We start from the raw sequence: 23,117 nt of genomic DNA, 5'->3' as shown, positions 1-23,117 counted from the left end.
GAAATTACCGTATTTTTCGCTTTATAAGACGCACTTTTTTGGGGGAAATGGCAGTGCGTATAACAAAGCAAATACTAGTGAGCGCTCCCATTATGGTCTGATGGGGGCCTGACACTGTGGGCTGATCTGAGGTCTGATGGGGGCCTGATACTGGACTGATCTGAGGTCTGATGGGGGCCTGATACTGGACTGATCTGAGGTCTGATGGGGGCCTGACACTGTGGGCTGATCTGAGGTCTGATGGGGGCCTGACACTGGACTGATCTGAGGTCTGATGGGGGCCTGATACTGGACTGATCTGAGGTCTGATGGGGGCCTGATACTGGACTGATCTGAGGTCTGATGGGGGCCTGACACTGTGGGCTGATGGGGGCCTGATACTGGGCTGATCTGAGGTCTGATGGGGGCCTGATACTGGACTGATCTGAGGTCTGATGGGGGCCTGATACTGGACTGATCTGAGGTCTGATGGGGGCCTGATACTGGACTGATCTGAGGTCTGATGGGGGCCTGATACTGGACTGATCTGAGGTCTGATGGGGGCCTGATACTGGACTGATCTGAGGTCTGATGGGGGCCTGATACTGGACTGATCTGAGGTCTGATGGGGGCCTGACACTGTGGGCTGATCTGAGGTCTGATGGGGGCCTGATACTGGGCTGATCTGAGGTCTGATGGGGTTCTGACACTGGACTGATCTGAGGTCTGATGGGGGCCTGATACTGGACTGATCTGAGGTCTGATGGGGGCCTGATACTGGACTGATCTGAGGTCTGATGGGGGCCTGATACTGGACTGATCTGAGGTCTGATGGGGGCCTGATACTGGACTGATCTGAGGTCTGATGGGGGCCTGATACTGGACTGATCTGAGGTCTGATGGGGGCCTGATACTGGACTGATCTGAGGTCTGATGGGGGCCTGATACTGGACTGATCTGAGGTCTGATGGGGGCCTGATACTGGACTGATCTGAGGTCTGATGGGGTACTGACACTGTAGGCTAGGCCTCCTCAAACTGCGGCCTCCCAGCATGCCCGAACAGCCTACAGGTATCAGTCTACAGCAGGGCATTGTGGGAGTTGGTTTTACAACAGCTGGAGGGCCGCAGTTTGAGGATGCCTGCTGTAGGCCGATATGGGGGTCTGATGTGACGTCCTGATATGGGGGTCTGATGTGACGTCCTGATATGGGGGTCTGATGTGACGTCCTGATATGGGGGTCTGATGTGACGTCCTGATAAAATGAAAAATATTTTTCTTATTTTACTCTAAAACCTGGGGTGCGTCTTATAAAGCAAAAAATATGTTATGTAGAGGCCGGCGCCTCTTCATAACGCCAGCGGATCCACCGCCAGCTATGGGGGTTATTAACTTTAACAGTTACCAGGCTGTTTTGGGCCTTACTGATCAAGCGTTTTTCTTCCTTTTTTCCATCATTGCCTTCCAAGAGCTATAACATTTTTACTTTCCCATCTATGTAGTTGTATGAGGGCTTATTACATGACAAGTTGTAGTTTTTAATAGTTTCATTCTGGGGGTACACAAAACTTTCTGATCCACTTTTATTAAACATTTCTGGGAGGGAGATGGCAAAAGACAGCAATACTGCCACTGAGTTTTTACATGATAAATTTTACGGTGTTCATTTTTTCAGTATAAATAACTCTATTCTCTGGGTCAGTACGATTACAAAAATACCAAATGCATATTTTTTTTTCACGTTTTACTACTTTTATGCAAACACCTTTGATCGGCCCACCGTGAAGAGGCGGCAGCTCAGCCTAAGGCCTCTTAGTGGCCGCTGTAAAAAGGAGTATGGGTGGTCACTAAGGGGTTAAGACTGGCGTCTAAAACGCCAGTCTTAATAGATGACCCCCAATGTCTTTTGCTGCAAATCACTGTCCTGCACTAAGCAGCCTATAATTTATGATCTACACCAACTGAACTTTGTTACTATAACATTGCCTCTTATATAAAGGAATATAACTACTACAATACTGCCCCCTATGTACAAGAATATAACTAACGGTCGCGTACACACACACAGGGGGGAGGGAAGTGACCACTGCGCTCCACCCTCACCCCTGTCCCTGCCTACTTGCCTCGCAAGTCCTAATGACAGGGGACAGTACGCCAGGTAAGACAAAATCGCAGGTGGAACCTAAATAACAGGCAAACTGTGGCCAGCAGACTGCCTGTTTAAATAGGGAGCCAAAAGGGGTCATGTGACGTCGCCAGCGACACATGACTACACAGCCGAGCGACCAGCTCGGTGCTCAGCCCTACAACCATTCGCATGAATACACATAGATGCACGAGGGGCGCGCATAGTATTATCAGGAACGCGGGCGACACTATGTACAAGAATATAACTACTATAATACTGCTCCTATATACAAGAATATAACTACTATAATACTGCCTCCTATGTACAAGAATATAACTACTATAATACTGCTCCTATGTACAAGAATATTACTACTATAATACTGCCTCCTATGTACAAGAATATAACTACTATAATACTGCCTCCTATGTACAAGAATATAACTCCTATAATACTACTCCTATGTACAAGAATATAACTACTATAATACTGCCTCCTATGTACAAGAATATAACTACTATAATACTGCCTCCTATGTACAAGAATATAACTACTATAATACTGCCTCCTATGTACAAGAATATAACTACTATAATACTGCCTCCTATGTACAAGAATATAACTACTATAATACTGCCTCCTATGTACAAGAATATAACTACTATAATACTGCCTCCTATGTACAAGAATATAACTACTATAATACTGCCTCCTATGTACAAGAATATAACTACTATAATACTGCCTCCTATGTACAAGAATATAACTACTATAATACTGCCTCCTATGTACAAGAATATAACTACTATAATACTGCCTCCTATGTACAAGAATATAACTACTATAATACTGCTCCTATGTACAAGAATATAACTACTATAATACTGCTCCTATGTACAAGAATATAACTACTATAATACTGCTCCTATATACAAGACTATAACTACTATAATACTGCCTCCTATGTACAAGACTATAACTACTATAATACTGCTCCTATGTACAAGAATATAACTACTATAATACTGCTCCTATGTACAAGAATATAACTACTATAATACTGCCTCCTATGTACAAGAATATAACTACTATAATACTGCCTTCTATGTACATGAATATAACTACTATAATACTGCTCCTATGTACAAGAATATAACTACTATAATACTGCCTCCTATGTACAAGAATATAACTACTATAATACTGCCTCCTATGTACAAGAATATAACTACTATAATACTGCCTCCTATGTACAAGAATATAACTACTATAATACTGCTCCTATGTACAAGAATATAACTACTATAATACTGCTCCTATGTACAAGAATATAACTACTATAATACTGCCTCCTATGTACAAGAATATAACTACTATAATACTGCTCCTATGTACAAGAATATAACTACTATAATACTGCCTCCTATGTACAAGAATATAACTACTATAATACTGCCTCCTATGTACAAGAATATAACTACTATAATACTGCCTCCTATGTACAAGAATATAACTACTATAATACTGCCTCCTATGTACAAGAATATAACTACTATAATACTGCCTCCTATGTACATGAATATAACTACTATAATACTGCCTCCTATGTACAAGAATATAACTACTATAATACTGCTCCTGTGTACAAGAATATAACTACTATAATACTGCCTCCTATGTACAAGAATATAACTACTATAATACTGCTCCTATGTACAAGAATATAACTACTATAATAGTGCCTCCTATGTACAAGAATATAACTACTATAATACTGCTCCTATGTACAAGAATATAACTACTATAATACTGCTCCTATGTACAAGAATATAACTACTATAATACTGCCTCCTATGTACAAGAATATAACTACTATAATACTGCCTCCTATGTACAAGAATATAACTACTATAATACTGCCTCCTATGTACAAGAATATAACTACTATAATACTGCTCCTATGTACAAGAATATAACTACTATAATACTGCTCCTATGTACAAGAATATAACTACTATAATACTGCCTCCTATGTACAAGAATATAACTACTATAATACTGCCTCCTATGTACAAGAATATAACTACTATAATACTGCCTCCTATGTACAAGAATATAACTACTATAATACTGCTCCTATGTACAAGAATATAACTACTATAATACTGCTCCTATGTACAAGAATATAACTACTATAATACTGCTCCTATGTACAAGAATATAACTACTATAATACTGCTCTTATGTACAAGAATATAACTACTATAATACTGCTCCTATGTACAAGAATATAACTACTATAATACTGCTATGTACAAGACTATAACTACTATAATACTGCTCCTCTGTACAAGAATATAACTACTATAATACTGCTATGTACAAGAATATAACTACTATAATACTGCTCCTATGTACAAGAATATAACTACTATAATACTGCCTCCTATGTACAAGAATATAACTACTATAATACTGCTCCTATGTACAAGAATATAACTACTATAATACTGCTATGTACAAGAATATAACTACTATAATACTGCTCCTATGTACAAGAATATAACTACTATAATACTGCCACCATACAGAAGATTTTGGAACTGACTACAGTCTTTTGCTGTAAATAGTACAGATATGACAGCACAGGTCATCCCTCTGCATGAAAAACTATATGAATTTATATAGAGCTGTGATGTATATACAGGTGAAACTCGAAAAATGAGAATATGGTGCAAAAGTCCATTTATTTCAGTAATACAAATTAAAAGGAATTGCATTAATGCAGCTTAAAATTCAAATATTGTGAAAAGGTTCATATTCTAGGCTCAAAGTGTCACACTCTCGTCAGCTATTAATCCATCCCCACTGAGCAAAGGGGACCTGAGATTGTGACTTTGGGGTTTCATGAGCTGTAAGCCATAATCATCCAAAATGTAACCAATAAAGGCCTGAAATATCTCGCTTTGCCTGTAATGAGTCTCAAATGTTAGTTTCACCTTTGAAGTTGCATTACTGAAATAAAGGAACTTTGCACGATATTCTAATTTTTAGAGTTTCACCTGTATGTTAGTGGTGGTGATATGGATTAGAGAAATAAGCCATGTAAACAGCTCAGATACAATTAGATACGTGCTCGGATGCATTCCTTCTGGCTTTCACTGCGGACAACCAAACCTAAATAACACCAACATTGTGAAAAACAACTGAACATAATGTTCCCCAGAAGGTGAATAACGTATTGCACGCATTGACGAGTACATACATCACAGAGCCATAGACTGCAGCAGCGGAGGCGGCACTGCTTAGGGGGTGTTCACACTCCAACAAGTGCAGATCTTTCCATTGTACCGGATCTCTCTGGAGGCTCCGCTCCTGGTTTTCACTCACAATTACGGACGGTGTGAACGCCCCCTGACCAATTTATTAAAGGGTTTATTCTCCCCAAAGTAAGCAATGGTTTGTCAATTTGCTGTCAGCATCTGATTATTGGGGATCTGTCCGGATCAGACCCGATTTACTCCATGCAGGGTGGTACAAGGAGACAACCATACCGATGCCATGTGGTAGGGGCCCACCTTCAGGATACCCCTTAGACTGGCATTATGCTTGTCTGTGGGAAGCTTTATGTCACCTAGAGATTCGCTATCAAACCAAAAGTATGTCCTTATAGTGCTTCATACCTTCTTTCCATAGGTTTTTCTTTGGAGCATTATATATACAGTACAGACCAAAAGTTTGGACACACCTTCTCATTCAAAGAGTTTTCTTTATTTTCATGACTATGAAGGCATCAAAACTATGAATTAACACATGTGGAATTATATACATAACAAACAAGTGTGAAACAACTGAAAATATGTCATATTCTAGGTTCTTCAAAGTAGCCACCTTTTGCTTTGATTACTGCTTTGCACACTCTTGGCATTCTCTTGATGAGCTTCAAGAGGTAGTCCCCTGAAATGGTCTTCCAACAGTCTTGAAGGAGTTCCCAGAGATGCTTAGCACTTGTTGGCCCTTTTGCCTTCACTCTGCGGTCCAGCTCACCCCAAACCATCTCGATTGGGTTCAGGTCCGGTGACTGTGGAGGCCAGGTCATCTGGCGCAGCACCCCATCACTCTCCTTCATGGTCAAATAGCCCTTACTTTCAAAGTTTTCCCAATTTTTCGGCTGACTGACTGACCTTCATTTCTTAAAGTAATGATGGCCACTCGTTTTTCTTTACTTAGCTGCTTTTTTCTTGCCATAATACAAATTCTAACAGTCTATTCAGTAGGACTATCAGCTGTGTATCCACCTGACTTCTCCTCAACGCCACTGATGGTCCCAACCCCATTTATAAAGGCAAGAAATCCCACTTATTAAACCTGACAGGGCACACCTGTGAAGTGAAAACCATTTCAGGGGACTACCTCTTGAAGCTCATCAAGAGAATGCCAAGAGTGTGCAAAGCAGTAATCAAAGCAAAAGGTGGCTACTTTGAAGAACCTAGAATAGGACATATTTTCAGTTGTTTCACACTTGTTTGTTATGTATATAATTCCACGTGTTAATTCATAGTTTTGATGCCTTCATAGTCATGAAAATAAAGAAAACTCTTTGAATGAGAAGGTGTGTCCAAACTTTTGGTCTGTACTATATTATATTATATATTATATATAGAGAGAGAGAGAGAGAGAAAGAAAATCCGCAGCACTCCTTCAAGTAAAAAATGTGCAATTTATTCACACATGTCAGCAAAGACAACGTTTCGGTCCTCTCACAGGACCTTTCTCAAGTCAAGTGACTTGAGAAAGGTCCTGTGAGAGGACCGAAACGTTGTCTTTGCTGACATGTGTGAATAAATTGCACATTTTTTACTTGAAGGAGTGCTGCGGATTTTCTTTCTCTACTGATTCTGTCCTATGTCGTGGGACCACCGCGGGCACCCATACAACTATAGCTGTGTTTGAAGGAGTGCTGCCTGACCTTCTCCATATATATACACACACACACACACACACATATACATACACACATACATATACACACACACAGTCGTGGCCAAAAGTTTTGAGAATGACACAAATATTAGTTTTCACAAAGTTTGCTGCTAAACTGCTTTTAGATCTTCGTTTCAGTTGTTTCTGTGATGTAGTGAAATATAATTACACGCACTTCATACGTTTCAAAGGCTTTTATCGACAATTACATGACATTTATGCAAAGAGTCAGTATTTGCAGTGTTGGCCCTTCTTTTTCAGGACCTCTGCAATCCGACTGGGCATGCTCTCAATCAACTTCTGGGCCAATTCCTGACTGATAGCAACCGATTCTTTCATAATCACTTCTTGGAATTTGTCAGAATTAGTGGGTTTTTGTTTGTCCACCCGCCTCTTGAGGATTGACCACAAGTTCTCAATGGGATTAAGATCTGGGGAGTTTCCAGGCCATGGACCCAAAATGTCAACGTTTTGGTCCCCGAGCCACTTAGTTATCACTTTTGCCTTATGGCACGGTGCGCCATCGTACTGGAAAATGCATTGTTCTTCACCAAATTGTTGTTGGATTGTTGGAAGAAGTTGCTGTTGGAGGGTGTTTTGGTGCCATTCTTTATTCATGGCTGTGTTTTTGGGCAAAATTGTGAATGAGCCCACTCGCTTGGATGAGAAGCAACCCCACACATGAATGGTCTCAGGATGCTTTACTGTTGGCATGACACAGGACTGATGGTAGCGCTCACCTTTTCTTCTCCGGGCAAGCCTTTTTCCAGATGCCCCAAACAATCGGAAAGAGGCTTCATCGGAGAATATGACTTTGCCCCAGTCCTCAGCAGTCCATTCACCATACTTTCTGCAGAAGATCAATCTGTCCCTGATGTTTTTTTTGGAGAGAAGTGGCTTCTTTGCTGCCCTTCTTGACACCAGGCCATCTTCCAAAAGTCTTCGCCTCACTGTGCGTGCAGATGCGCTCACACCTGCCTGCTGCCATTCCTGAGCAAGCTCTGCACTGGTGGCACTCCGATACCGCAGCTGAATCCTCTTTAGGAGACGATCCTGGCGCTTGCTGGACTTTCTTGGACGCCCTGAAGCCTTCTTAACAAGAATTGAACCTCTTTCCTTGAAGTTCTTGATGATCCTATAAATTGTTGATTGAGGTGCAATCTTAGTAGCCACAATATCCTTGCCTGTGAAGACATTTTTATGCAACGCAATGATGGCTGCAAGCGTTTCTTTGCAGGTCACCATGGTTAACAATGGAAGAACAATGATTTCAAGCATTACCCTTCTTTTAACATGTCAAGTCTGCCATTTTAACCCAATCAGCCTGACATAATGATCTCCAGCCTTGTGCTCGTCAACATTCTCACCTGAGTTAACAAGACGATTACTGAAATGATCTCAGCAGGTCCTTTAATGACAGCAATGAAATGCAGTGGAAAGGTTTTTTTTGGGATTAAGTTAATTTTCATGGCAAAGAAGGACTATGCAATTCATCTGATCACTCTTCATAACATTCTGGAGTATATGAAAATTGCTATTATAAAAACTTAAGCAGCAACTTTTCCAATTTCCAATATTTATGTAATTCTCAAAACTTTTGGCCACGATATATACATACATACACATATATATATATATATATATATATATATATAATATCGCGATCACTGAAAAGTACAACCATCTATTTCAACGACACTTGGTATACACATCCCTTGCTACCTGGAAAGAAGTCTTGTGGGGGTCATCCGCCCCTACACAGCAGCTGCATGGAGTTTGTATGCTCCAACTGTTTTTTGCTACACACATTTTTCTGTAACTCAAAAACTCATCGATCAATTTCTTCTAAACTTGGTATAAACTTGGTAACATATCACTTACTATCTGGGAAAGAATACTGTGGAGGTAACAAGCCGGTACACAATGAGTTTCTGTCTGTCCCGACGTCTGTCTGTTCTTTATGCGCGACCAAACGACTTGACCGATCTTTTACCAAATTTGGCACACAGGTACATCAGGTGTCCGGGAAGGTTTTAGTCCAGGTCACAGCCCTCTAGGATGTACCGTTCTTGAGATATTCCCCAAAAATGACCTGCATTAGCCAATACAAGCCTGCAAGTCTTTCTCTTCATATCCCAACTGCCATACACATGGTCACATGTCCCTTATCAGCCAATAGAAGCTCACAGGCCCTTAGTCTCCACATACACACAGTTTTACTCCAGTTTTCCATAACAACCCAGCCATAGGCTACGGCTACAGGACGACAATAAGTCGCACGACAACATAGGGCACAACTACACAGCAACATATGTCGCACAACAATTTTTATAATAATAGTCTATGGCAGGAGTGGCCAACCCGTGGCTCTTGAGCCGCATGTGGCTCTTTGCTTCTTGAAGTGCGGCTCTAGCGGTGGAGCCGGGAAGCAGTCAGGCGGCTCAGATCTCTTTTCCTGATCGGGCACCAGCTCCAGCTCGCTCTCCACTACGTCCTGATGCACAGTGTGAGAACGTAGTACGTGGAGACATGGACTATGACCTGACGTTGTGCTAATCAAGTCACAGTGGAGAGCGTGTCAGACCTGCAGAGTAGCAGGGGCCCGAGCAGGAGAGGGAAGAGATTTATTTATTTATTATAGAACTGAGCATGGGGGTCTGAGCTAAGAATGGGAGGTTCTGATCTGAGAATTGGGTGTCTGATTTGAGCATGGAGGGCAGATCTAAGCATGGGGTCTTGTTTGAGAATGGGTTGGTCAGGTCTGAGCATGGGGGGGGGTCAGATCTTGGAAGGGGGAGTGTCGCACTGAGACATGTGACATTCTGCAACTGCGACGCAACAGTCGCAAAAAAAAAAATCCATCTCTGATGGATTTTTTGCGACTGTCGTGTCGCATTTGCAGCATGTCACATGTCGCAGTGCGACACCATAGACTATCATTATAAAAATTGTTGCGCGACACATGTCGTCGTGTAGCCCTAGCATTAAAGGGGCAGGTGGCTGTGGAGGCCACTGTTAAAGGGGCAGGGGCCACTATTAAAGGGGCAACTGCTGTGGAGGCCACTTAAAGCAGCAGGGTACTGTGAAGGTCACTGTCAAGGGAGCGGGGTACTGTGAAGGTCACTGTCAAGGGAGCGGGGTACTGTGAAGGTCACATTTTAAAGTGGCGGGGCATTGTTGAGGGGCTGTGGAGGTCACTGTTATGGAAGATACTGTCTATATATTTTAACGACACACAAACATTAAATGAAATAGATAAAATATACCCGAGTGAAGCCGGGTCCTTCTGCTAGTGTCTTCATAAAATCCACTTAATTCCATATGCTAATGAGGCATTAAAGGGGTTGTCTCATCTGAGACAATGGGCGAACAGTGATAGGTGCGGGTCCCTCTACCCTAAACCAGGGATGGTCAAACTGCGGCTATCCAGCTGTTATGATGGGATTTGTAGTTTTACAACAGCTGGAGAGCAGCAGTTTGCCCATCCCTGTCCTAAACGGAGCCCCGAAAATGGTGGTGGAGGGCGCACTGCGCATGCACAGCCGCCCTCCATTCATTTCGATGGTGCCACGGAAAATAGCAGACTGCTGGCTCGACTATTTCCTTTGGGCCCGTAGAAGTGAATGGGAGCGGTGCGCTCCCATTCACTTCTATAGGGAGAGCGCTTGGCGGTGGCCGGACCGGAGTCCTCCAGCCACCACTTTGGCCGACTCTGTTGTCGATATAGGTAAGGTTTCCCTTCAGCATAGCCAACAAGCACAGTGACGAACACTGCCTGCGCTCCTCCAATTCTGAGGGCATCAGTCTCAACTTTTTCACTGGGCATGCGCCAAAAACGTGACTGGGCTTGGAGCATGCCCAGTGAGACAGCTGATGCCCTCACTTGAACTGGAAGAGCACAGGCAGAGTTGGGTGTTGCGCCTGTTGGCTATGCTGAAGGGAAAGGGTGCACAGGGTAATCGCTAGTGACGTAGCGGGGGCGTCAACGGCGCTGCTGGGGGAGCAGTGTATGAGCGGAGAGTGAGGCGTGCTCGGACTCTGTAGGGGGGGGGGGGGGGGTGTCGGCCTGGGCACTCGGTGGGGGCGTGCCTGGGCACCCTCGAATGAAAATAGCACCCTTTGGGCACCTTAATGCCTAATTAGCATATGGATAAAAGTGGATTTTTTGAAAATATAAAACCACTGCAAAGAAAAACTATAGGCACTATAAGGACATACTAACCGATTCTCTAGGTGACGGGTTCCCTTTAATGTCAGGTGTGGCACCATACAGCCATATATCTCAGTACCTGCCTCACGTCTGCTCCAGCCGGTGCCCTCTCCCATCACAGGGCACAGCAGGCAGAGGAGCGCACTAACGCCCTGCCTGTAATTCTCACTTCTATTCCCCCGGGGACCAATATTCCTGCCGACAAAGGTTAATATCTACCAGCCGCCATGTCTTATTCCTGCAGCAGATTGCTGATCTTTATCCAGAGGCAGAAATCAGACAATACTTAACCCGCTGCGGGCGCTGCCAACAACACGTCTGATGGTGAAGATGTGCCCAATACACGAGGAGCAAATCCTGAGATTACAGAACAATTGTGAAACCTCATCTGCTGTCCTGACTCCATGACGAAGACGAACACCGAGCGGCACAGCTCAGAGCGCCAGGAACATAGCGCTGTATTCAGTATAGAGACCTACAGGATGGGGGAGGGGTGAATACATCATGGGGTTTTTATGTATCATACATCCACAGGGGATCACATCATTTATCCTGTAAGACCGGTATTATACTCCAGAGCTGCACTCCCTATTCTGCTGGTGGAGTCACTGTGTACAGTATAGATAATATATGTACACAGTGAATGCACCAGAAGAATAGCGAGTGCAGCTCTGGAGTATAATACAGGATGTAACTCAGGATCAGTACAGGATAAGTAATGTAATGTATGTACACAGTGACTGTACCAGCAGAATAGGGAGTGCAGCTCTGGAGTATAATACAGGATGTAACTCAGGATCAGTACAGGATAAGTAATGTAATGTATGTACACAGTGACTCCACCAGCAGAATAGGGAGTGCAGCTCTGGAGTATAATACAGGATGTAACTCAGGATCAGTACAGGATAAGTAATGTAATGTATGTACACAGTGACTGTACCAGCAGAATAGGGAGTACAGCTCTGGAGTATAATACAGGATGTAACTCAGGATCAGTACAGGTGATATGTGGGGCTGCTGTTAACACCAACTGTGTGAGGGAAACATGACCACACAGAACAAAAACACTTTTGGTTTTGTGCCTTAGACTGCTCACAATAAAAGGCCACTCTGAAATGTGCACAGTTTTGCTTTGCTGGGGGGAATCAGAAAACCAGTCAGTATCTGGTGTGGCCACCATTTGCCTCACGCAGCGCAACACATCTCCGTTGCATAGAGTTGATCAGGTTGCTGATTGTGGCCTATGAAATGTTGGTCCACTCCTCTTCAATAGCTGTGTGAAGTTGAACTGGAACACGCTGTCGTATACGCCGATCCGGAGCATCCCAAACATGCTCAATGGGTGACTTGTCCAGTGAGTATGCTGGCCATGCAAGAACTGGGATGTTTTCAGCTTCCAGGAATTGTGTCCAGATCCTTGCAATATGGGGCCGTGCATTATCATGCTGCAACATGAGGTGATGGTCGTGGATGAATGGCACAACAATGGGCCTCAGGATCTCGTCACGGTATATCTGTGCATTCAAAATGCCATCAATAAAATGCACCTGTGTTCATTGTCCATAACATACGCCTGCCCATACCATAACCCCACCGCCACCATGGGCCACTCCATCCACAACGTTGACGTCAGCAAACCGCTCACCCACACGACGCCACACACACTGTCTGCCATCTGCCCTGAACAGTGAAAACCAGGACTCATCCATGAACAGAACGCCTCTCCAACATGCCAGACGCCATCGAATGTGAGCATTTGCCCACTCAAGTCGGTTACGACGACAAACTGCAGTCAGGTCCAGACCCCGATGAGGACGACGAGCAGATGAGCTTCCCTGAGACGGTTTCTGACAGTTTGTGCAAACCGATTGTTGCTGAAGCTGTCTGGGTGGCTGGTCTCAGACGATCATGGAGGTGAACATGCTGGATGTGGAGGTCCTGGGCTGGTGTGGTTACACGTGGTCTGCACTTGTGAGGCCGGTTGGATGTACTGCCAAATTCTCTGAAACTCCTTTGGAGACGGCTTATGGTAGAGAAATGAGCATTCATTGCACGGGCAACAGCTCTGGTAGACATTTCTGCAGTCAGCATGCTAATTGCACGCTCCCTCAAACGTTGCGACATCTGTGGCATTGTGCTGTGTGATCAAATGGCACATTTCAGAGTGGTCTTTTATTGTGGGCAGTCTAAGGCACACCTGTGCAATATTCATGCTGTCTAGTCAGCACCTTGATATGCCACACCTGTGAGGTGGGATGGATTATCTCGGCAAAGGAGAAGCGCTCACTAACACAGATTCAGACAGATTTGTGAACAATATTGGAGAGTAATGGGTCTTTTGTGTATGTAGGAAATGTTTCAGATCTTTGAGTTCAGCTCATGCAAAATGGGAGCAAAACCGAAAGTGTTGTGTTTATATTTTTGTTCAGTGTGTGTGTGTATATATATATATATATTAGAGAGAGATCCCATCATGGAGTACAGTGTATATATATATATATATATATATATATATATATATATGAGAGATCCCGTCATGGAGTACAGTGTATATATATATATATATATATATATATATATATATATATATGAGAGATCCCGTCATGGAGTACAGTGTAAGCACTTTTAGCCATTACATATATAAGGCATCTTACTGCACAGAACGTAGTCCAACTGTTTCTATCCTTTATACACACACACACAAGATATCACTCCAGAGTACAGTGTATATTTAGAGCATAGCTGTATATATGTATCGTTAGATATACATGAGATATCACTTCACAGAACGTAGTGCAATAACGTCTAGCCTTTATATACACATATATGAAATACCATGTATCCCTCCACAGACTATAGTGTAGTACATCCATTATATAGACCCTAATATAACAGCTTATAGCTATAATATACACGCAGAACATATAGTGATGACAACCTCAGCTCTGCTACAGCTATGAAAATTTTCACCTTCACACAGTACACAGTGGAGTAACACACTTGGCCATAGCTTTGGGCAGACACACAATATAAGCCCATATAAAAACACCAGTAGTGCGATATAGGAAGGGATTACACTATAACACATATATATATATATATAATCTGTACAGCACACGTGTGTAGTGATATATAGGAAGGGATTACACTGTATATATAACTGTACAGCACACGTGTGTAGTGAGATATAGGAAGGGATTACACTGTATATATAACTGTACAGCACACGTGTGTAGTGATATATAAGAAGTGATTACACTGTATATATAACTGTACAGCACACGTGTGTAGTAAGATATAGGAAGGGATTACACTGTATATATAACTGTACAGCACACGTGTGTAGTGATATATAGGAAGTGATTACACAATATATATAACTGTACAGCACACGTGTGTAGTGATATATAAGAAGTGATTACACTGTATATATAACTGTACAGCACACGTGTGTAGTAAGATATAGGAAGGGATTACACAATCTATATCTGTACAGCACACGTGTGTAGTGATATATAAGAAGTGATTACACTGTATATATAACTGTACAGCACACGTGTGTAGTAAGATATAGGAAGGGATTACACTGTATATATAACTGTACAGCACACATGTGTAGTAAGATATAGGAAGGGATTACACTGTATATATAACTGTACAGCACACGTGTGTAGTAAGATATAGGAAGGGATTACACTGTATATATAACTGTACAGCACACGTGTGTAGTGATATATAGGAAGGGATTACACTGTATATATAACTGTACAGCAAACGTGTGTAGTAAGATATAGGAAGGGATTACACTGTATATATAACTGTACAGCACACGTGTGTAGTAAGATATAGGAAGGGATTACACTGTATATATAACTGTACAGCACACGTGTGTAGTGATATATAGGAAGGGATTACACTGTATATATAACTGTACAGCACACGTGTGTAGTAAGATATAGGAAGGGATTACACTGTATATATAACTGTACAGCACACGTGTGTAGTGATATATAGGAAGGGATTACACTGTATATATAACTGTACAGCACACGTGTGTAGTAAGATATAGGAAGGGATTACACAATATATAACTGTACAGCACACGTGTGTAGTAAGATATAGGAAGGGATTACACTGTATATATATCTGTACAGCACACGTGTGTAGTAAGATATAGGAAGGGATTACACTGTATATATAACTGTACAGCACACGTGTGTAGTAAGATATAGGAAGGGATTACACTGTATATATAACTGTACAGCACACGTGTGTAGTAAGATATAGGAAGGGATTACACTGTATATATAACTGTACAGCACACGTGTGTAGTGATATATAGGAAGTGATTACACACTATATATAACTGTACAGCACACGTGTGTAGTAAGATATAGGAAGGGATTACTCTGTATATATAACTGTACAGCACACGTGTGTAGTAAGATATATATATTGTGTAATCACTTCCTATATCTTACTACACACGTGTGCTGTACAGATATATATATTGTGTAATCACTTCCTATATCTGTACAGCACACGTGTGTAGTAAGATATAGGAAGGGATTACACAATATATATCTGTACAGCACACGTGTGTAGTAAGATATAGGAAGGGATTACACTGTATATATAACTGTACAGCACACGTGTGTAGTGATATATAGGAAGTGATTACACACTATATATAACTGTACAGCACACGTGTGTAGTGAGATATAGGAAGGGATTACACTGTATATATAACTGTACAGCACACGTGTGTAGTAAGATATAGGAAGGGATTACACTGTATCTATAACTGTACAGCACACGTGTGTAGTGAGATATAGGAAGAGATTACACTGTATATATAACTGTACAGCACACGTGTGTAGTGATATATAGGAAGGGATTACACTGTATATATAACTGTACAGCACACGTGTGTAGTAAGATATAGGAAGGGATTACACTGTATATATAACTGTACAGCACACGTGTGTAGTAAGATATAGGAAGGGATTACACTGTATATATAACTGTACAGCACACGTGTGTAGTAAGATATAGGAAGGGATTACACAATATATATAACTGTACAGCACACGTGTGTAGTAAGATATAGGAAGGGATTACACTGTATATATAACTGTACAGCACACGTGTGTAGTGATATATAGGAAGGGATTACACTGTATATATAACTGTACAGCACACGTGTGTAGTAAGATATAGGAAGGGATTACACTGTATATATAACTGTACAGCACACGTGTGTAGTGATATATAGGAAGGGATTACACTGTATATATAACTGTACAGCACACGTGTGTAGTGATATATAGGAAGTGATTACACAATATATATAACTGTACAGCACACGTGTGTAGTGATATATAGGAAGGGATTACACTGTATATATAACTGTACAGCACACGTGTGTAGTAAGATATAGGAAGGGATTACACAATATATAACTGTACAGCACACGTGTGTAGTAAGATATAGGAAGGGATTACACTGTATATATATCTGTACAGCACACGTGTGTAGTGATATATAGGAAGGGATTACACTGTATATATAACTGTACAGCACACGTGTGTAGTAAGATATAGGAAGGGATTACACTGTATATATATCTGTACAGCACACGTGTGTAGTAAGATATAGGAAGGGATTACACTGTATATATATCTGTACAGCACACGTGTGTAGTGATATATAGGAAGGGATTACACAATATATATATCTGTACAGCACACGTGTGTAGTAAGATATATAGAAAGTGATTACACTGTATATATAACTGTACAGCACACGTGTGTAGTAAGATATAGGAAGGGATTACACTGTATATATATCTGTACAGCACACGTGTGTAGTGATATATAAGAAGTGATTACACTGTATATATAACTGTACAGCACACGTGTGTAGTGATATATAGGAAGGGATTACACAATATATAACTGTACAGCACACGTGTGTAGTAAGATATAGGAAGGGATTACACCGTATATATAACTGTACAGCACACGTGTGCTGTACAGATATATATATTGTGTAATCACTTCCTATATCTGTACAGCACACGTGTGTAGTAAGATATAGGAAGGGATTACACAATATATATCTGTACAGCACACGTGTGTAGTAAGATATAGGAAGGGATTACACTGTATATATAACTGTACAGCACACGTGTGTAGTGATATATAGGAAGTGATTACACACTATATATAACTGTACAGCACACGTGTGTAGTGAGATATAGGAAGGGATTACACTGTATATATAACTGTACAGCACACGTGTGTAGTAAGATATAGGAAGGGATTACACTGTATATATAACTGTACAGCACACGTGTGTAGTGATATATAGGAAGGGATTACACTGTATCTATAACTGTACAGCACACGTGTGTAGTGAGATATAGGAAGAGATTACACTGTATATATAACTGTACAGCACACGTGTGTAGTGATATATAGGAAGGGATTACACTGTATATATAACTGTACAGCACACGTGTGTAGTAAGATATAGGAAGGGATTACACTGTATATATAACTGTACAGCACACGTGTGTAGTAAGATATAGGAAGGGATTACACTGTATATATAACTGTACAGCACACGTGTGTAGTAAGATATAGGAAGGGATTACACAATATATATAACTGTACAGCACACGTGTGTAGTAAGATATAGGAAGGGATTACACTGTATATATAACTGTACAGCACACGTGTGTAGTGATATATAGGAAGGGATTACACTGTATATATAACTGTACAGCACACGTGTGTAGTAAGATATAGGAAGGGATTACACTGTATATATAACTGTACAGCACACGTGTGTAGTAAGATATAGGAAGGGATTACACTGTATATATAACTGTACAGCACACGTGTGTAGTGATATATAGGAAGGGATTACACTGTATATATAACTGTACAGCACACGTGTGTAGTGATATATAGGAAGTGATTACACAATATATATAACTGTACAGCACACGTGTGTAGTGATATATAGGAAGGGATTACACTGTATATATAACTGTACAGCACACGTGTGTAGTAAGATATAGGAAGGGATTACACAATATATAACTGTACAGCACACGTGTGTAGTAAGATATAGGAAGGGATTACACTGTATATATATCTGTACAGCACACGTGTGTAGTAAGATATAGGAAGGGATTACACTGTATATATATCTGTACAGCACACGTGTGTAGTGATATATAGGAAGGGATTACACTGTATATATAACTGTACAGCACACGTGTGTAGTAAGATATAGGAAGGGATTACACTGTATATATAACTGTACAGCACACGTGTGTAGTAAGATATAGGAAGGGATTACACTGTATATATATCTGTACAGCACACGTGTGTAGTGATATATAGGAAGGGATTACACAATATATATATCTGTACAGCACACGTGTGTAGTAAGATATATAGAAAGTGATTACACTGTATATATAACTGTACAGCACACGTGTGTAGTAAGATATAGGAAGGGATTACACTGTATATATATCTGTACAGCACACGTGTGTAGTGATATATAAGAAGTGATTACACTGTATATATAACTGTACAGCACACGTGTGTAGTGATATATAGGAAGGGATTACACAATATATAACTGTACAGCACACGTGTGTAGTAAGATATAGGAAGGGATTACACTGTATATATATCTGTACAGCACACGTGTGTAGTAAGATATAGGAAGGGATTACACTGTATATATATCTGTACAGCACACGTGTGTAGTGATATATAGGAAGGGATTACACAATATATATATCTGTACAGCACACGTGTGTAGTAAGATATATAGAAAGTGATTACACCGTATATATAACTGCACGTGATGAAATAGATGTGACAGCCCTTTATCAGTAATATACCTGGATACAGCAGTGACTATACATATATACGTATACCACTTAGAAAGCCGTATTTCTACCGCAATACTAGTACTATACACACACTGCCCGGGATGCAGCTGACTATCGACTAGACACCTTGTGGAAGGCTCAGGGGCGACATCACAGACATATAGATCATCATGTACATCAGCACAGCTGCAGCCATAATAGTTCTACTACACAACATAACACACAGCAGCGGTATACAATACACTCGCACACAGCAGCGGTATACAATACACTCGCACACAGCAGCGGTATACAATACACTCGCACACAGCAGCGGTATACAATACACTCGCACACAGCAGCGGTATACAATACACTCGCACACAGCAGCGGTATACAATACACTCGCACACAGCAGCGGTATACAATACACTCGCACACAGCAGCGGTATACAATACACTCGCACACAGCAGCGGTATACAATACACTCGCACACAGCAGCGGTATACAATACACTCGCACACAGCAGCGGTATACAATACACTCGCACACAGCAGCGGTATACAATACACTCTCACACAGCAGCGGTATACAATACACTCGCACACAGCAGCGGTATACAATACACTCGCACACAGCAGCGGTATACAATACACTCGCACACAGCAGCGGTATACAATACACTCGCACACAGCAGCGGTATACAATACACTCGCACACAGCAGCGGTATACAATACACTCTCACACAGCAGCGGTATACAATACACTCTCACACAGCAGCGGTATACAATACACTCGCACACAGCAGCGGTATACAATACACTCGCACACAGCAGCGGTATACAATACACTCTCACACAGCAGCGGTATACAATACACTCTCACACAGCAGCGGTATACAATACACTCGCACACAGCAGCGGTATACAATACACTCGCACACAGCAGCGGTATACAATACACTCGCACACAGCAGCGGTATACAATACACTCGCACACAGCAGCGGTATACAATACACTCTCACACAGCAGCGGTATACAATACATATCACACAGCAGCGGTATAACAGTGACACGATATACAAATTATTCACAACAGTCAACAGGGACATATAGTAAAATCACAAGTGACAGATACATGAGGTGTATGTATACACAGAAGAGTATACAGTAATAGTATATATTATACACACAGTGCAGTGACATAACATGTCATGTGTACATAGCAGTGATATATAATGTGCATATACATCACACACACAGCTGTATATAATATATGACACATACAGCAGTATAATACATATCACACAGCAGAATACAATACATATGTATTATACTGCTGTATGTGTCATATATTATATACAGCTGTGTGTGTGATGTATATGCACATTATATATCACTGCTATGTACACATGACATGTTATGTCACTGCACTGTGTGTATAATATATACTATTACTGTATACTCTTCTGTGTATACATACACCTCATGTATCTGTCACTTGTGATTTTACTATATGTCCCTGTTGACTGTTGTGAATAATTTGTATATCGTGTCACTGTTATACCGCTGCTGTGTGATATGTATTGTATACCGCTGCTGTGTGATATGTATTATATACTGCTGTGTGTGTGTGTGTGTGTGTGTGTGTGTGTGATATGTAGTATTATATACTGCTGTGTGTGATATGTAGTAGTATTATATACTGCTGTCTGTGATATACACTGCCGTGTGTTTGATATGTATTTAATCCTGCTGTGCGTGATATGTTATATATTGGTGTGTGATATATATATATATATATATATATACGGTTTTGTAATATATTATGTACTGCTGTGTGTGATACATACTACTGTGTGTGATATGTATTGTATTCTGCTGTGTGATATCACACACAGTAGTATGTATCACACACAGCAGTACATAATATATTACAAAACCGTATATATATATATATATATATATATCACACACCAATATATAACATATCACGCACAGCAGGATTAAATACATATCAAACACACGGCAGTGTATATCACAGACAGCAGTATATAATACTACTACATATCACACACAGCAGTATATAATACTACATATCACACACACACACACAGCAGTATATAATACATATCACTCACACACACACACAGCAGTATATAATACATATCACACACACACACACACACACACAGCAGTATATAATACATATCACACACACACAGCAGTATATAATACATATCACACACACACAGCAGTATATAACACATATCACACACACACAGCAGTATATAATACATATCACACACACACACACAGCAGTATATAATACATATCACACACACACACACACAGCAGTATATAATACATATCACACACACACAGCAGTATATAATACATATCACACACACACACAGCAGTATATAATACATATCACACACACACACAGCAGTATATAATACATATCACACACACACAGCAGTATATAATACATATCACACACACACAGCAGTATATAATACATATCACACACACACAGCAGTATATAATACATATCACACACACACACAGCAGTATATAATACATATCACACACACAGCAGTATATAATACATATCACACACACAGCAGTATATAATACATATCACACACACACACAGCAGTATATAATACATATCACACACACACACAGCAGTATATAATACATATCACACACACACACAGCAGTATATAATACATATCACACACACACACAGCAGTATATAATACATATCACACACACACACAGCAGTATATAATACATATCACACACACACACAGCAGTATATAATACATATCACACACACAGCAGTATATAATACATATCACACACACAGCAGTATATAATACATATCACACACACACACAGCAGTATATAATACATATCACACACACAGCAGTATATAATACATATCACACACACAGCAGTATATAATACATATCACACACACAGCAGTATATAATACATATCACACACACACACACAGCAGTATATAATACATATCACACACACAGCAGTATATAATACATATCACACACACACACACACACACACAGCAGCAGTATATAATACATATCACACACACAGCAGTATATAATACATATCACACACACAGCAGTATATAATACATATCACACACACACACAGCAGTATATAATACATATCACACACACAGCAGTATATAATACATATCACACACACACACACAGCAGTATATAATACATATCACACACACAGCAGTATATAATACATATCACACACACACACACAGCAGTATATAATACATATCACACACACACAATAGTATATAATACATATCACTCACACACACAGCAGTATATAATACATATCTCACACATCAGTATATAACACTACACATCAGTATGTAACACTACACATCACACACAGTATACGCCGCACACTCCTCCTCCTCCTCCTCCAGCCCGGTCCCCGCCGGCCGCACACTCCGCCACACGAGCGGCTGCCCCGGAGCCCCACGTCCCGTCCTCCTGGGAGAGAACTTGTCAGGACGGCGGGCTGCTCACCTGTCTAGTCACCGAGCCTCGGCTCCCAGCGGGCGGCAGGCCTGACTCGCTCCCGATGAGATGCTGACGAAGACGACGCCCGCCCTCCGTGCCCAGCTCGCCCCCAGCGTCTCCCCCGCCGCTCACATCCCAGCCTGACTCGTCTTTGTCTGTCTCCCGACCGCCATGTTTACACTCAGCTCCGCGCAGCTCCTCAGCCGAACGGCCGCGGCGGGACTCTGGGAGTTGTAGTTCCCGACACCGCTGGCTTCTCCCCAGGGAGCTTGGAGGGGAGCTCTCGGAGACGACTACACCTCCCAGAATGCTGAGCGAGGCAGACATAATAACCACGCCC

The 23,117-nt window shown here is 41.2% G+C and overlaps 1 protein-coding gene across 5 annotated transcripts in view; it reads right to left on the bottom strand.

Annotated features, from left to right (window-relative positions):
• HMBOX1 (homeobox containing 1) overlaps positions 1-23,042 on the bottom strand; it is an 89,530-nt gene extending 66,488 nt beyond the window's left edge. For all 5 annotated transcript variants that reach the window (XM_040427159.1, XM_040427160.1, XM_040427161.1 and 2 more), the window contains exon 1: positions 22,784-23,042. The gene's annotated coding sequence lies outside the window, so the exon portion shown is untranslated. The remainder of the gene's footprint in view (positions 1-22,783) is intronic.
• Between the last annotated feature and the right edge of the window lie 75 nt (positions 23,043-23,117).

Source organism: Bufo bufo, chromosome 4 (genome assembly GCF_905171765.1).
Source record: "Bufo bufo chromosome 4, aBufBuf1.1, whole genome shotgun sequence".
In the NCBI taxonomy this organism is placed as follows: Eukaryota; Metazoa; Chordata; class Amphibia; order Anura; family Bufonidae; genus Bufo; species Bufo bufo.
Note: the sequence above shows the minus strand (reverse complement) of the source record. Positions and strands in the feature narration are given on the sequence as shown.